Source organism: Pinus tabuliformis, chromosome J, assembly GCF_031772625.1.
Source record: "Pinus tabuliformis cultivar Carrire ecotype Pingquan chromosome J, CPIR1, whole genome shotgun sequence".
Taxonomy (NCBI): Eukaryota; Viridiplantae; Streptophyta; class Pinopsida; order Pinales; family Pinaceae; genus Pinus; species Pinus tabuliformis.
In genome coordinates this window covers 558692689-558709302 of record NC_142295.1, presented here as the reverse complement: position 1 = coordinate 558709302, position 16614 = coordinate 558692689, and positions in this window count along the sequence as shown.

The window sequence follows — 16614 nt, the reverse complement described above, 5'->3', positions numbered from 1 at the left end:
CCTCAATAAGACATTTTCAAATTCTCACAAATGGGGTCCATTGGCACAAATATCACGTCCATATTCCAACTGATTTAAAAAACCTCTTCAACTTTCAAATGAGCGTTGAATTTGTCTTTTTCTTGTTTACTAAGATGGAGCCTATGTGAAAAACCACCTTACGTTGGAATAAAACATGCACCAGCAATAAACCACGCAACAGCAGTGATTATAAAACATTACCAGCGCTCCACGCAGGTTGGACAGCATACACCACGCAGGTCCAATCAACGCTCCACGCAGCAATACGATCCACCGCTCCAACGCACCAAGGCAGCGATTATATGGATATACGCACGCAATAGCAGTCAATGGTCATACGCAGGTTTTCAATAGCAATACGCATTCACCATCAATCAATCTGCGCCCAGCAACTCTACGCATCAACTCTACGCACCTTCACGCACGCTTTACTCAGCAGCACCTCCACCTCAGCAGCAATGAATTGGACAGCCACGCACCATTTATTAAACACGCACCAGCAATACGCAGCACTTCAGGCAGCAATGAATTGGACCAGCAATACGCACCATTCATTAAACACGCACCAGCAATGAATTGGACCAACAATCAATTTCAAAATTAATTTTCTGTTTTAATGAAGGGATGTTCACTCCCCTCACCAATTCCCTCTGGCTGCCGCTCCTTTCGTTTACAAACAACAACCAAACACCTTTACGCAGCACCTATCACCGCTCCACGTAGACTTCAGCCAATGCTCAGCCACAATATACCTCCAATGCAGCAATCAACAGCACCAACAATTTTCATATCAACGCTCCAGCAGGACCATGTTAAAACCACCGCCACGCCACGTTACGCAGAACCTCCTCCGCTGCGCCAGGCCTCCAACATGCTCTGATACCACTTGTTGAAGATCAGATGCACAACAATATAAAAGCATATACACAGCTATTAAAAACATGCACAGGAAACACAGAGGTTTAACGTGGTTCACCCAACCAATCTGGGCTACGTCCACCAAACATAGGCATCGGCAATCTTATTAATCAAAACAGGAGATTACATAATTAATCAAATCCTCACAAACTCTCACACCAAAAAACAATCCGTATGGATACCTGTTTTATAGCAAGGAGAATCTAACTGCCTCATAAATCCTCTCAACTCAAATTTAGGATGCATTAACTCCCTCCCAACAACCTGGAGCTAATCTAGCAACAAATTCCTATTGTTGTCATCTACTGAGATTTTTGCCTATTTTACATAAAAAAGAAAATCTCAACACCAAGCAATGGTAAAAGAAGTTTGATTCCTTCACGATGAGCCAAAATTTTAGAAGAAGTGAATATGAGCATTGTGCTTACTTTAAAATTTAAAAAAATGGTATATTCATTATGTTGTTTAGAAAATCTTCGGCAAAATCACATAACCAATCTTTTGTCGACGCGTTTTTATGTTGTTTTTTAATAATATTGGAATTATAAATTATTAAGTTATTATAGATTATTCAATAACTTTAATTATTGTATATAACTTATTAATTGAATTTCGAATGGGCCATTGTATTAAAATGATTAATAAAAATGATATATTTTAAAGAACAAATAGAGAAGATCTAGTTTACCAATGGACCCTTAGATTTACATAATTATTATTAAAAATAAATAAAAAATTATATATATATATATATACACACAATTACCTATTGGAACTAAATTCTAAGAATAATAGTAATTTAATGCTATTTATTTATATAATTTAGGAATAATAATAAATATAGATTATTTAATAAACATGAAGATAGTATTTATTATGGACCATTATATTTAAATAATAAATATAGATTATATAAATTACATTTAAATAATAATAAATATAGATTATATTTAAATAATATATATAGATTATATATATTTAAATAATAATTTTAAATATTATATTAACTAATTATATGTTTTTATTAATAATAAGATTAGTGGTTTGACTAGGATCATTAGGTCAAATTAGCCGTTGGCAATATAGCCGTTGGAGTCTCTGCACACTCTATTTAATCAAGCTAAGCCAGTTTGGTTCTTCAACTTGTCCTGACGATGAACCACACTGGTTGGTTCGAAACGCGTCGACAAAAGATTGGTTATGTGATTTTGCCGAAGATTTTCTAAACAATGTTATGGATCACAGAAGTCTAAATTCCTTTATTCATTATGTTATTGTTATATGTTGATGATATCCTTGTAGCAAGCAAAATCATGGTTGTGATTAGCAAGTTAAAGGCTTAGTTGGTTAGGAATTTTGAAATAAAGGATCTAGGAGTAGAAAAATAAATTTTGGGCATAGAAATGAAAAGAGATAGGAAACATGGCAAGTTTTGGTTATCACGGCAGAAGAATGTGGAGAAATACTCATGATATTTGATATGAATCATGTGAAATCAATAAAAATCCCCTTGACTTCCAATTTTCATCTTTCTTCAAATTTATGCCCTAGTAATAAATAATAAATTGATTATATATCTCATATATTGTATGTTAGCATAGTAGGAAATTAAATGTTTGTGATGGTGTATAAAAGACTAGATATTTCAAATGCAGTTGTTGTTTTTAGTAGATATGTGGAAAATATGGGTAGAAATCATTGGAAAATAATGAAATGGGTGCTTAAATGTATTAGAGGAGCAAATGATTATTGTATCACTTTTAATGGTTGCAATGATTTAGTTTGTGGTTATGTTGATTTAGATTTTTTATGGGATTTGGACAAAAGAAGATTTTTTATGTCTTTACTCCTACATGGAAACCTACTTTTTGGATTTCAAAGCTTCAAATGATATACATTTATCCACTAATGAGGAAAAATATATAATCGTCATAAATGCATGCAAGGAGGAAATTTGGATAAAGAGTCCATTGGGCAAGTTAATAAAAGTGAAGGACAAGGTAAATGTATTCTATGATAGTCAAAATGTTATCCATTTGGATATCAATCCAACTTATCATAGTAATACTAAGAATATTTATAATCAATACCAAGACAAGATATTTATGGAGGTCTAGTAGCTCTTAAGAAAGTTTTCATTCAAGAAATTTGTGTAGACGTGTTTACAAAACTAGTATTCTTAGCGAAGTTTGCAGTGGAGTTTGGATATTCTTGGATTGTAAAAAAATGTGATGAATGGGCTTGGGAAAGGTATCGGGTATGTTATTATCAAGGTGGAGATTGTTAGAATTGTGACAACAATTAAAAGATACAAGTTTTTCTTTTATGTTAAAAATCCAAATTTACTTGAAAAAATTGGCAATTCATGTAATGTTGGAATTTATGTTCAAAACTTTGTATATCTATGTATCCTTGAGAGGAAATTTTTAAAATAGATGTTGTTAGAAGATTTCAATGTTTACCTTTGAGAAATAAGAATACCAATAACTTGCCTCGTGGATGTTTCCTTGGCATTGTTGGAAAATCAAGGTAAAGGATGTTTTTCCTTACATGATAACTATTGTGAACTTAATTGGCTTCTTATTAAATTATTTTTCTTCCTTTTATTCATCAAGAAATTACTAAAATAAAGACACAAAGATCACGCGATACAATAAACACAAGATATAGGCCCCACGCCAAGGCAAAACCCCACAACTAGGGAAAACCCCAACAATCCTCTTCTTCCATAATCAGATAAAAATGAGATATCAAGAGCAATACCAATACTATTTCCTCCTCAAGATTCCAAAGCCAACCCTCCTTCCAAGTCATAGTAAAAATCAAGCTTCTTCAAACTTCAAACTTGTCCCAAATTGCAAACTTATACAGATTTTCAGTTATGTCACAAAATCACAGGTTGCTTCAGATATTCGGTCTTGTCACAAGGCTTCAGGGAACTTGCACAATTTTCCATAGAAAAGCTTCACATATCCCAACCACTGCCACTCATGTACTTCATCATAAAACTCAACCAAACTTTTGTCTTTTTGGTGTAGGATTCACGCCTATATATATTTGTTCGTCACTATGAAGGTGTTGTGGCCAGCAACAACCCCCCCCCCCCCTTTTTTCATTTAAGTGTTATCCAAAATACTAAATGAATGGGGACCCTTAGTTAAAATTCAGGAAAAGCAGGAATTTCCTTTCTTCAGAATAAGGTTACCATCATAAACTTAGGAAGACCTTTTGAATACTTTAAAACCTAAGTCTATGATGAGGGAAAAATCTTTAAAACCGCGTTGCAAAAAAGATAGGAAGTTGCCTCCATTTCGCTATAATATCGGTAGGCGCAAGATTCTCGTGCTAAGCAATATATCGCATCGCAATAAGGTAATGCCAATGAGAAAAACTTCAAGATTCACCGATCTGCGATAACACCGATCGCAAGATCGCATATCGCAGAAAATGAGCTGACAAGATTTGGCAAGCATAAAACTTCTGCGATCTGCGATGTTGCGATATCGCGATAAAATGATGGTTGCGATATTAAGCCAGACCAACGCTGCGATGTTATATTCGTGTGTTTGCGCGATCTGCAATGGTGCGATTTGCGATGGCGCGATCTGCGATGTTACGTAAGCAAATCATAAAATCACTTCATCACGAATCCTTCGGGCACGCTATTCAAGAAAAGCCACTTACCATAATCTAACTCAAGATCATGCGCTTTTAATGATAGTAAAGGAATTAGTTGTCAACTATTAAATGAAATGAAGATGCGTGCTTCTATAAATAATTACTTCACGTAAGGTGGCATATTTGATATATCTGTTGCATTTAAAACTCTCGACGCGTGCTTCTATAAAGAATTACTTCATGTAAGGTGGCATATTTGATATATCTGTTGCTTTTAAAACTCTCCCATCACCTTTCTTGATCAGTCATTTCCATTTCGCTTGTGAGCTGCAGGAACGAAGAACGAAGGACGATTCAAAGCCAAACGCAGGAAGAAATGGGAAAGAAAAATAAAGCTCAAGGCTTTGAGGCATGCAACAGAGACGCAGGGATATCGACGTGGGAAAGCATGTACAGATTACTTGAAGAAGAGAATCCCAGAATAATGAAGGCTACTGCTATCACGGGCTCACAGCGCTCTTCCGAAGCATCCTTAGAAGAGCTAGCATGCTCATTTGTTCATCAGATAGCAGCAAGGCCCAAAATTCTACCATATACAGATATGATCAAGTGGATACTTGACAATGCAGAGATGAACAACAGACAATTCAAGATTCAAGGACATGGGCTCATCGGATCATTCGCTGCACAAGACTTAAAGCTTATGTATCATCTTCCTGAACCGCAGGCGACTTACAATGCACAATTCGTTAAGAAATTTGTGGCGGAGAACCCAAACTTATCAGAGACCACCAAAGATTGGTCCAGAAAAGAGGAACCACTCAAGAAAGACAAAAACGGTATGTACAGCACTGGTTCCCTCACCTCTCCGTATTGTTTTGCTGCGGCCATGCTTTGTAGATTATTTGGGATGCCAGATATCAATAAGTTTTCGTCTGAATGGTTACCATTAATAGATGCTGCCACAAATGCCGATATTATGGATTGGGCCAAGATCTTTTCTGATAATCTATACACAGCTATTATCAATTACTGGTCTAAGAGATCCTTCTCTCAAAGGATCTATCCTCCTTTTTATCTATCTGCATATGTTATGGATTCTATTTGTTATGTGTCTAAATTTCCCATTATGGGTTGGAAATGGACTACCCAGGACCCATTACCTATCCATGTTTATCATAAGATATTATGGGATTCTCAGTTCATCCCACATTTCTACCAGATTTGTCACGGGCTTATCTTACCCTTGTATAGAATGATGTATGATGAAGAACCCCCGAGGTGCTCACCCGAGGCATAGATAGATATCATCCCCATCGCAAGATGGTTCGGGGAAGAATGGTTCACCTATATTAGAGTATTTGGAAGCACTGTCCCTCCTCATGTCCTGCCTTTGTATATTCCTGACAAACTATTGGCTCGAGAAATTTCATATCAAACCTGTTCAGAAGGCGGCCTAACTAAAGACCTAAAAGACAAAAAGAAGAACATATGGCCTCAGTTTCCTGTAGCTTGTGGGGCCTTTGCATTGTTCGATGTAGGTCACGCATTCACCGAAGTGGAGAACGTGACGTGTCTACAATTATTTAAATTCTCGGCAAGGCCATTTGACCCAAATGAAGTTGCCCAAGAGTTCACAACGAACGTCAAAATAAAAGTATTCCTTGGAAAGAAAGATTTATTTGATGATTTATTTCAGAATAAAAGCTCACTCCAGGAAATTTTGCAGGAAGCTCAGTCGAAATTGTCTCCAGATGACCTCCAAAGATTCATGTTATACAGGGAAAGGAGACTAGCCAGTGTTCCTCTAGAAAAGCTGCGACTGCCTGACAGAGAACCAACTCCAAGCGTTAGCCTCAGTGGGAACTCAAGCACTTCCAAATCTAAATCTAACACTGCGCAAGGAGTACCTGAACATTCTAAAGGGTCTGGAAACGACCAAGGAAAGAATGAAGAAATAGCTAAGGACACGGCTCAGTCAAGTGCAATGTCGCAACAGCAGGTTATCGCCTCCCCACCAAGAGATGTCCCCCCTCTCGTCATTAAAGCACCACCCGTCACGACAGAATTAGACAAAGAATGGGAAACCTTCAACGAGCTGATCAATCTTGAAGGGCAAGCCCCGAGAACGCCTGTGAGCAATACACAGGTAGCACAAGAAGTGGTTTCGACCATAGTCAGCAGTGTCACAGAAACGGAGCACATTCCTATCGCTCCACCTTCTGAGCTTCTACTTAATGTAGAAGAAATTCCCCCACTGGACGTATTCTATAGTCCCCAACATAAAGCAATTGTAAGAAGACAGAGAAAGAAAAGAAAACTAGAAAATACACTGTCACAAGATGCTGAACAATTGGACGTCTTATGGAAAGACCCCAACAATAACCCAATTGAAAATCTCACTAAATTGTCTCAAATCGCAGGAGCATATGCTTCCGCAACTATTGACAAGGCATCGAAAGTTCAGCAACTGTTGAAAGAACAAGAAGATCAAATATAGCTACTACAACGACAATTGCAACAAGCCAATGCTAATATTGAAGTTCACAAACAGCTCGAGAAGTTGCAGGAAGACTTTCAGCAGATGCAGATAGGCTATCAAAGAAGTCTAGACGAGAACAGAGAACAATTACAAATTTTACAAGAAATGCACAAAGATGAGCCTAAGCTTACATAATTTATTTCAGAGTTTGTTAGCTTAAATAAACAACTACTGCAACAACAGGAAGAATTGGGACGGAAGATAACACAGTGGAGTCAATATTGCGAGCTGAGTGATAAAATCACCAATCAAGTGGTAGACTTGCGAGTTGACTATGATCAGATTGACAAATGAGTGACGGAGTACTTGGCTTGGCAGGACGAAGACGAGGGAAAAAGAGCAAGTGCACCCAGAATAAACGAGAGTCATAAAGAGCTGCTCTTTAACAGGTGGGACGATCAGATCAGAGAGGCGGAACAAGCAGCGGAAACAGCGGCCACGCAAGCAAGCATTCTTATCGACTGTGTAAATGAAAATTTGCACAGAGCAAATTTAATTGAAGAGACCACCCCGGGGTATCTACTAAATAAACTACGACTGGAAGCAGAATGGAAGCAGAAGGCGCGGGAAAAGGGAAAAGTGATCCAAGCACTAAACAGGTTAGATTGGGAGTGTTACTGGGCATACTTAGTGAAGCCGCATAGTCAGCAGATGACTGTGAAATGTATCATAAATGCGGCCGAGAAAGTAGTGCCAGCTCTCATAGATTCTGTTTTCTCAGCCCAGCTCAAAGTAGAAGTCAGCCAGCCGACTCTCCTCAAGCCCATGATGAACACTTGCAGCTTTAAAGATCAGATTCAGAAATAGCCTTATTTAGAATGTTGTTTTTTTTTTTTAAAAGTTAGATTAAAAAAAGGACGGTTATTTGAAAACCGCATCCTAAAATTTTGTAAATAAACTATTATTAGAATTAGGAAGTAGTATTTTAACCCTTCTCATGCATTTAGAGAAGGGTCCAGAAATTTGTCAAAAACTTGTCCTCAGAACATGCACTTTTGCACCCTCAGAGGAGGTTTTGATGAATGGATGGATTGAGGTTTATTAATGTTTGCATTTGATATCTGCTACTGATGTTGCACTTCTGTACTCTTAGTAGATGTTAGAACAAGTAGAGATAAATCATTTTTGCTTGAAGCTTATGAGTAGGACCAGTCATAAATGGTACTTTTATCTCTTGGCCATTTCTGCTTATATTCTTAAAGTGATATACAGTTTTAGTTGTTTATATGTTGTTGCATGAATGTCTGAGTTACCATTTGGCACTTTTGTACGGTGGAGTCATTTATTTATGTCTGATATATGAATAACTTATTATGCGATATGCTGTTCACAACTGTTTTGCCTAACTTTTTATGCAAAGTGGTTCATCTTGAATTGATTTCCATTCTTATGATAGCTGAATGATCTTTATAACCAGTTATTGTCTGAAATCTTTTTAGATCGCATAATAGAAGAAATACACCCCAGGTTAGCATAGATTAGATGTGTTGTTTCTCATTAGATTACAATAGCATAGAGTTAGTTTAAAAGTTTGAATTAAATTAGCTTTAAGTATTCTTAGATCAGCAAACATCCAACTCTGCACACACACACACACCCTTAGATTGGGAAACTAGTCCCATTATCCCCAGTCGGACCCGCTATACCAAACGGATAAGGAGCTGCCAACCAAGGTTCGGACCGGGTGGGTATCCCCCTTGTTGTCGACCCAATTTTCGGGGCTTCAACATATTTTGGCACTAGAAGGAGGGCCTAAAGCATATTGTCTGTTGGAATGGTTTGAAATCATAACATTTGAATTAGGATGGCTGCTCACAAACTTCCCATTTGGAGTTGCATCCATGTTCGTGCCTATTCCAACACTCCACCTGAAGTGGTAAGACTCTTGTCTCAGGTAAAATTCAATGGTAAGAATAATTCTTCTGCTTTTAAGCATGCTCTTCAATTTATTCAAAGAGTTTCAAGTTCAAACGTTCAAAGAATTGATGAAGGCGTTTTATGCAGAATTTTTACTCTTACATTCACGGTGGAAGCTAGAAAATGGTGTAGAACCCTCCTAGTTGCCTCGATTCACAGCTGGGACCAATTTTTCAGGGCTTTCATTTGTAAATTTGATTGTTATGACTATGACCAGCTATATGATGAAATTTATTATCTACGGAAACAAGATGAATCTGTTAGGGATTTTAACATGCGATTTCATCTTAATTGTCTAAAGTATGATCTTGAAAGTGAACTCATAGATGAAGAATCTTCAGTTTATGCTGAGCACTCCCTACCTCCTATGTTTGATCCAGCAGAAATTAGTCCAAGCTTTGTCTCATTTTCTTCTAATATGAATGAAAATTCCAATTTGAATACACAAATCAGCCATGTTGAAGAAGATTCCCAAAGCCTAGGAGACATGCATGCTCTAATGCAAGAAGACAAAAGCGAGAATGTTGGAGGAAAGCCTACCTTGGAACCAGGAGATGACTTTGATACAAGGTCAGATAATATCGTTGCAAGTCAACAAATGCAGATGCCAAGGTTAGAACAGCAAACTAATTCTCTTTCAAAAAGTATCAGTACACAAAGGTATGATCTAAAGCCCGATGTCTATGATGAATCTGATGAACAAAGATTTTTCCACGATGATATTTTCAAATGCATTGTTCCAGAATCGCATTTTTCTCTTTATCCTGATGTTTTTAGTGATGATAATTTTTCCCCTCTCAATATTAAAGATATCTCAAAAAGTACAGAGGGTTATTCAAATGAGTCATCATTAGGTTTTCAAGATAAAAAGACAGCTATAGAACATCCTTTGATCATTTTCAAACAAGAACCACTTGACCTTCCTTGTCTGAAAATATTCGATGAAAAAGAGAAATCTAGGGAAACCTGTAAAATCATTTATGATAGCTACTTTGATGACGATCATGTTGTTGATTTATCTCAAGTAACTCAACAAAGCTCAGATAATGAGAGATATTCTAATTCAAGAATCATATCAATCAATCCTCATTCCAGAGTGACGAATCATTTACATGATTTTACTATCCAAGACAATATTCCGATCTATAATTCATATCATGAGCAAACCCCCATGCCTGTTCCCAACCATAACTTGTTTTCTGATTCACAAGATGGAATTCGAAATTGCTCGGATCCCATAATGCTGGCCAGTTCTTGTGAAAAAGAAGATATTTCAAGTCAATCCCAGTTGTGTTGTAACATTATTTGTACAGATAATCATTTCATTCTTTCTCACTTGCACTCATTTTGTACAAAATCGGATTGTGTTTTAAATTTTCAGACTTTTGATAGATTACTATGGTATATTGAGCACCTTATCAAAGAACATTCGAAAGATATGCTACCATTTTGGAAAACTAGATTGTGTCAAGGAAGTATAGAACTTTGTCAATTCCAAGATCAATCGATATCAGACTTCCTTAAAAAACTCCTTTGGCATCCAAAGCATCATCAACGAAAGAAAGTACTTTTGGAAACTTGCCGGCAATTCGCGCTAATTGATAAATCTCTTTCCAGAAATTTCCATCTATTCTTCGTTGATTTATTTAGCGATCTATATGTGGAAACTTTCCTTTTACGAGAAATTGCTAAAAGCTTGACCTTAACGCATGGTAGATTACAGGCCATTAAAACCAAAAAATCTTATTCGCAAACTGGCTTGTCATCTTTCCTATTGCACGATCACCAATACATAACGAAGATTCATCCTGATTTTTATGATCCAATAGATATCCAGTTGGAAAAAAGTTTTCATAAGAAAGAAATTTCAGACAGAATTCCAACTGAAGTTATACATTCTTATTCCACATCCAACGTTAACAGTCCAAGAAAAGTTTTGTTCTTAACACTGATGTTTGAAAGTCACATACGTGTAGGAATAAAAATGAAAAGATGGTTCCACTGGAAATATCATTTTACCTAGTTCATTTTTCTGTTTATAGTTAGAATAGGAGTAGGAGTAGTTTAGCTAGGATGTTAAGTGGATAATTTAGTTTTTAAATACTGATAGGAAAAATAAGAGAAGAACTTATCCCTATCATGTACATAATCCTAGGGAATGTCTACCTCTCATTTCTTTAAATGTTTTTGTTTCCTAATAAAATTTGTTGTGGTTAACAGCATTTGACATTTACTAAAGACACCTTTTCTCTATCAAGATTTTGAACTTCTGCTTCTATAAATAGCAAATCTCTTGGAAACTTGATCTTTATTATTGATAGATACAGTTAACTTTAACCATGATATGATACTAGTTTCAACTTCAAGAAATTTGATGAAAGCAATCTTAGTGAAGAAATTGTTTTATATCAGTACAATGAAAGGTATCAATAACAAAATAAGGATTCCCTGTAGAAACAGCCATTTCCAAAAAGCTCTATTATTGTCGTCCAGAGCTTTCTTAAGGAAAGCGATGATATCCTCCCTGATTAGAGAAAATCGCAGCATTCAGAGAGACAATCCAAGAAACACTATATCTCAAAGAATAAGATGTCTCATCACGAGCCGGCTTATCATGATCACAGATATTATAAACTTTTCTGATTTTGCCAAACACTATCCATCAAAACAGGGCAATGACTCAAGATTATTGAAATCAAAAGACAAGGGGTCTCATCACGAGCCAGCTTGTTCAACAAAAGTGTAAATCAAGTGAATGACTGTGTCATAATTTGGCTACCAAACCAAGACATTGTTCTTTGAGAATAAAAAAACAAAAAAAGGGAAAAAGTGTCAATATGGGTTTTTCTTTGAAAAGTTGTAGATCACCTTAAGCAGGATAAAGGATCATTACTGGGTAATAGGTAACCCTGTCGAGGCTATGGACGCCTGCTGGCAGCAGAGGCTCTACCTGCGACAAAGGAGCATATTTAAAAAGCTGCTACACAGGGAAGGCTTTATTTTATCTTTACAAGACCAAGTAATGGCTGATGTAAATGCAAGGACAAGCTGAGGAAACAAACAATTAAAATAGAAAGAAGTTGAAACAAAATATCATTGACAGTTTGGAGTATAATATACTTTATCTTTTTATAATAAAGTTTAAATTTTCTGAGAAATTTTTTTTGTTTCGGAAGTTTGAAAAATTCAATAGAAAATGCAGAGATAACTAGTTCTCCCAAGTGAATCGCCAATTGTTGTGGCCAGCAACAACCCCCCCCCCCCCCCTTTTTTCATTTAAGTGTTATCCAAAATACTAAATGAATGGGGACCCTTAGTTAAAATTCAGGAAAAGCACGAATTTCCTTTCTTCAGAATAAGGTTACCATCATAAACTTAGGAAGACCTTTTGAATACTTTAAAACCTAAGTCTATGATGAGGGAAAAATCTTTAAAACCGCGTTGCAAAAAAGATAGGAAGTTGCCTCCATTTTGCTATAGTATCGGTAGGCGCAAGATTCTCGTGCTAAGCAATATATCGCATTGCAATAAGGTAATGCCAATGAGAAAAACTTCAAGATTCACCGATCTACGATAACACCGATCACAAGATCGCATATCGCAGAAAATGAGCTGACAAGATTTGGCAAGCATAAAACTCCTGCGATCTGCGATGTTGCGATATCACGATAAAATGATGGTTGCGATATTAAGCCAGACCAACGCTGCGATGTTATATTCGTGTGTTTGTGCGATCTGCAATGGTGCGATTTGCGACGGCGCAATCTGCGATGTTATGTAAGCAAATCATAAAATCACTTCATCACGAATCCTTCGGGCACGCTATTCAAGAAAAGCCACTTACCATAATCTGACTCAAGATCATGTGCTTTTAATGATAGTAAAGGAATTAGTTGTCAGCTATTAAATGAAATGAAGACGCGTGCTTCTATAAAGAATTACTTCACGTAAGGTGGCATATTTGATATATCTGTTGCATTTAAAACTCTTGACGCGTGCTTCTATAAAGAATTACTTCACGTAAGGTGGCATATTTGATATATCTGTTGCATTTAAAACTCTCCCATCACCTTTCTTGATCAGTCATTTCCATTTCGCTTGTGAGCTGCAGGAACGAAGAACGAAGGACGATTCAAAGCCAAACGCAGGAAGAAATGGGAAAGAAAAATAAAGCTCAGGGCTCTGAGGCGAAGGAAATGGCGCCTTTGTATACAGACACAGCATGCAACAGAGACGCAAGGATATCGACGTGGGAAAGCATGTACATATTACTTGAAGAAGAGAATCCCAGAATAATGAAGGCTACTGCTGTCACGGGCTCATAGCACTCTTCCGAAGCGTCCTTAGAAGAGCTAGCATGCTCATTTCTTCATCGGATAGCAGCAAGGCCCAAAATTCTACCATATACAGATATGATCAAGTGGATACTTGACAATGCAGAGATGAACAACAAACAATTCAAGATTCAAGGACATGGGCTCATCGGATCATTCGCTGCACAAGACTTAAAGCTTATGTATCATATTCCTGAACCGCAGGCGACTTACAATGCACAATTCATTAAGAAATTTGTGGCGGGGAACCCAAACTTATCAGAGACCACCAAAGATTGGTCCAGAAAAGAGGAACCACTCAAGAAAGACAAAAACAGTATGTACAGCACTGGTTCCCTCACCTCTCCGTATTGTTTTGCTGCGGCCATGATTTGTAGATTATTTGGGATGCCAGATATCAATAAGTTTTCGTTTGAATGGTTACCATTAATATATGCTGCCACAAATGTCGATATTATGGATTGGGCCAAGATCTTTTCTGATAATCTATACATGGCTATTATCAATTACCGGTCTAAGAGATCCTTCTCTCAAAGGATCTATCCTCCTTTTTATCTATCTGCATATGTTATGGATTCTATTTGTTATGTGTCTAAATTTCCCATTATGGGTTGGAAATGGACTACCCAGGACCCATTACCTATCCACGTTTATAATAAGATATTATGGGATTCTCAGTTCATCCCACATTTCTACCAGATTTGTCACGGGCTTATCTTACCCTTGTATAGAATGATGTATGATGAAGAACCCTCGAGGTGCTCACCCGAGGCACAGATAGATATCATCCCCATCGCAAGATGGTTCGGGAAGAATGGTTCACCTATATTAGAGTATTTGGAAGCACCGTCCCTCCTCATGTCCTGCCTTTGTATATTCCTAACAAACTATTGGCTCGAGAAATTGCATATCAAACCTGTTCAGAAGGCGGCCTAACTAAAGACCTAAAAGACAAAAAGAAGGCCATATGGCCTTAGTTTCCTGTAGCTTGTGGGGCCTTTGCATTGTTCGATGTAGGTCACGCATTCACCGAAGTGGAGAACGTGACGTGTCTGCAATTATTTAAATTCCCGACAAGGCCATTTGACCCAAATGAAGTTGCCCAAGAGTTCACAACGAACGTCAAAATAAAAGTATTCCTTGGAAAGAAAGATTTATTTGATGATTTATTTCAGAATAAAAGCTCACTCCAGGAAATTTTGCGGGAAGCTCAGTCGAAATTGTCTCCAGATGACCTCCAAAGATTCATGTTATACAGGGAAAGGAGACTAGCCAGTGTTCCTCTAGAAAAGCTGCGACTGCCTGACAGAGAACCAACTCCAAGCGTTAGCCTCAGTGGGAACTCAAGCACTTCCAAATCTAAATCTAACATTGCGCAAGGAGTACCTGAACATTCTAAAGGGTCTGGAAATGACCAAGGAAAGAATGAAGAAACAGCTAAGGACACGGCTCAGTCAAGTGCAATGTCGCAACAGCAGGTTATCGCCTCCCCACCAAGAGATGTCCCCCCTCTCATCATTAAAGCACCACCCGTCACGACAGAATTAGACAAAGAATGGGAAACCTTCAACAAGCTGATCAATCTTGAAGGGCAAGCCCCAAGAACACCTGTGAGCAATACATAGGTAGCACAAGAAGTGGTTTCGATCATATTCAGCAGTGTCACAGAAACGGAGCACATTCCTATCGCTCCACCTTCTGAGCTTCTACTTAATGTAGAAGAAATTCCCCCACTGGACGTATTATATAGTCCCCAACATAAAGCAGTTGTAAGAAGACAGAGAAAGAAAAGAAAACTAGAAAATACACTGTCACAAGATGCTGAACAATTGGACGTCTTATGGAAAGACCCCAACAATAACCCAACTGAAAATCTCACTAAATTGTCTCAGATCGCAGGAGCATATGCTTCTGCAACTATTGACAAGGCATCGGAAGTTCAGCAACTGTTGAAATAACAAGAAGATCAAATACAGCTACTACAACGACAATTGCAATAAGCCAATGCTAATATTGAAGTTCACAAACAGCTCGAGAAGTTGCAGGAAGACTTTCAGCAGATGCAGATAGGCTATAAAAGAAGTCTAGACGAGAAAGAGAACAATTACAAATTTTACAAGAAATGCACAAAGATGAGCCTAAGCTTACAGAATTTATTTCAGAGTCTGTTAGCTTAAATAAACAACTACTGCAGCAACAGGAAGAATTGGGACGAAAGATATCACAGTGGAGTCATTATTGCGAGCTGACTGATAAAATCACCAATCAAGTGGTAGACTTGCGAGCTGACTATGATCAGATTGACAAATGAGTGACGGAGTACTTGGCTTGGCAGTACGAAGACGAGGGAAAAAGAGCAAGTGCACCCAGAATAAACGAGAGTCATAAAAAGCTGCTCTTTAACAGGTGGGATGATCAGATCAGAGAAGCGGAACAAGCAGCGGAAATAGCGGCCACGCAAGCAAGCATTCTTATCGAATGTGTAAATGCAAATTTTCACAGATCAAATTTAATCGAAGAGACCACCCCGGGGTATCTACCAAATAAATTACGACTGGAAGCAGAATGGAAGCAGAAGGCGCAGGAAAAGGGAAAAGCGATCCAAGCACTAAACAGGTTAGATTGGGAGTGTTACTAGGCATACTTAGTGAAGCCGCATAGTCAGCAGATGACTGTGAAATGTATCATAAATGCGGCCGAGAAAGTAGTGCCAGCTCTCATAGATTTTGTTTTCTCAGCCCAGCTCAAAGCAGAAGTCAGCCAACCGACTCTCCTCAAGCCCATGATGAACACTTGCAGCTTTAAAGATCAGATTCAGAAATAGCCTTATTTAGAATGTTGTTTTTTTCTTAAAAAGTTAGATTAGAAAAAGGATGGTCATTTGAAAACCGCATCCTAAAATTTTGTAAATAAACTATTATTAGAATTAGGAAGTAGTATTTTAACCCTTCTCATGCATTTAGAGGAGGGTCCAGAAATTTGTCAAAAACTTGTCCTCAGAACATGCACTTTTGCACCCTCAGAGGAGGTTTTGATGAATGGATGGATCGAGGTTTATTAATGTTTTCATTTGATATCTGCTACTGAGGTTGCACTTCTGTACTCTTAGTAGATGTTAGAACAAGTAGAGATAAATCATTTTTGCTTGAAGCTTATGAGTAGGACCAGTCATAAATGGTACTTTTATCTCTTGGCCATTTCTGCTTATATTCTTAAAGTGATATACAGTTTTAGTTGTTTATATGTTGTTGCATGAATGTCTGA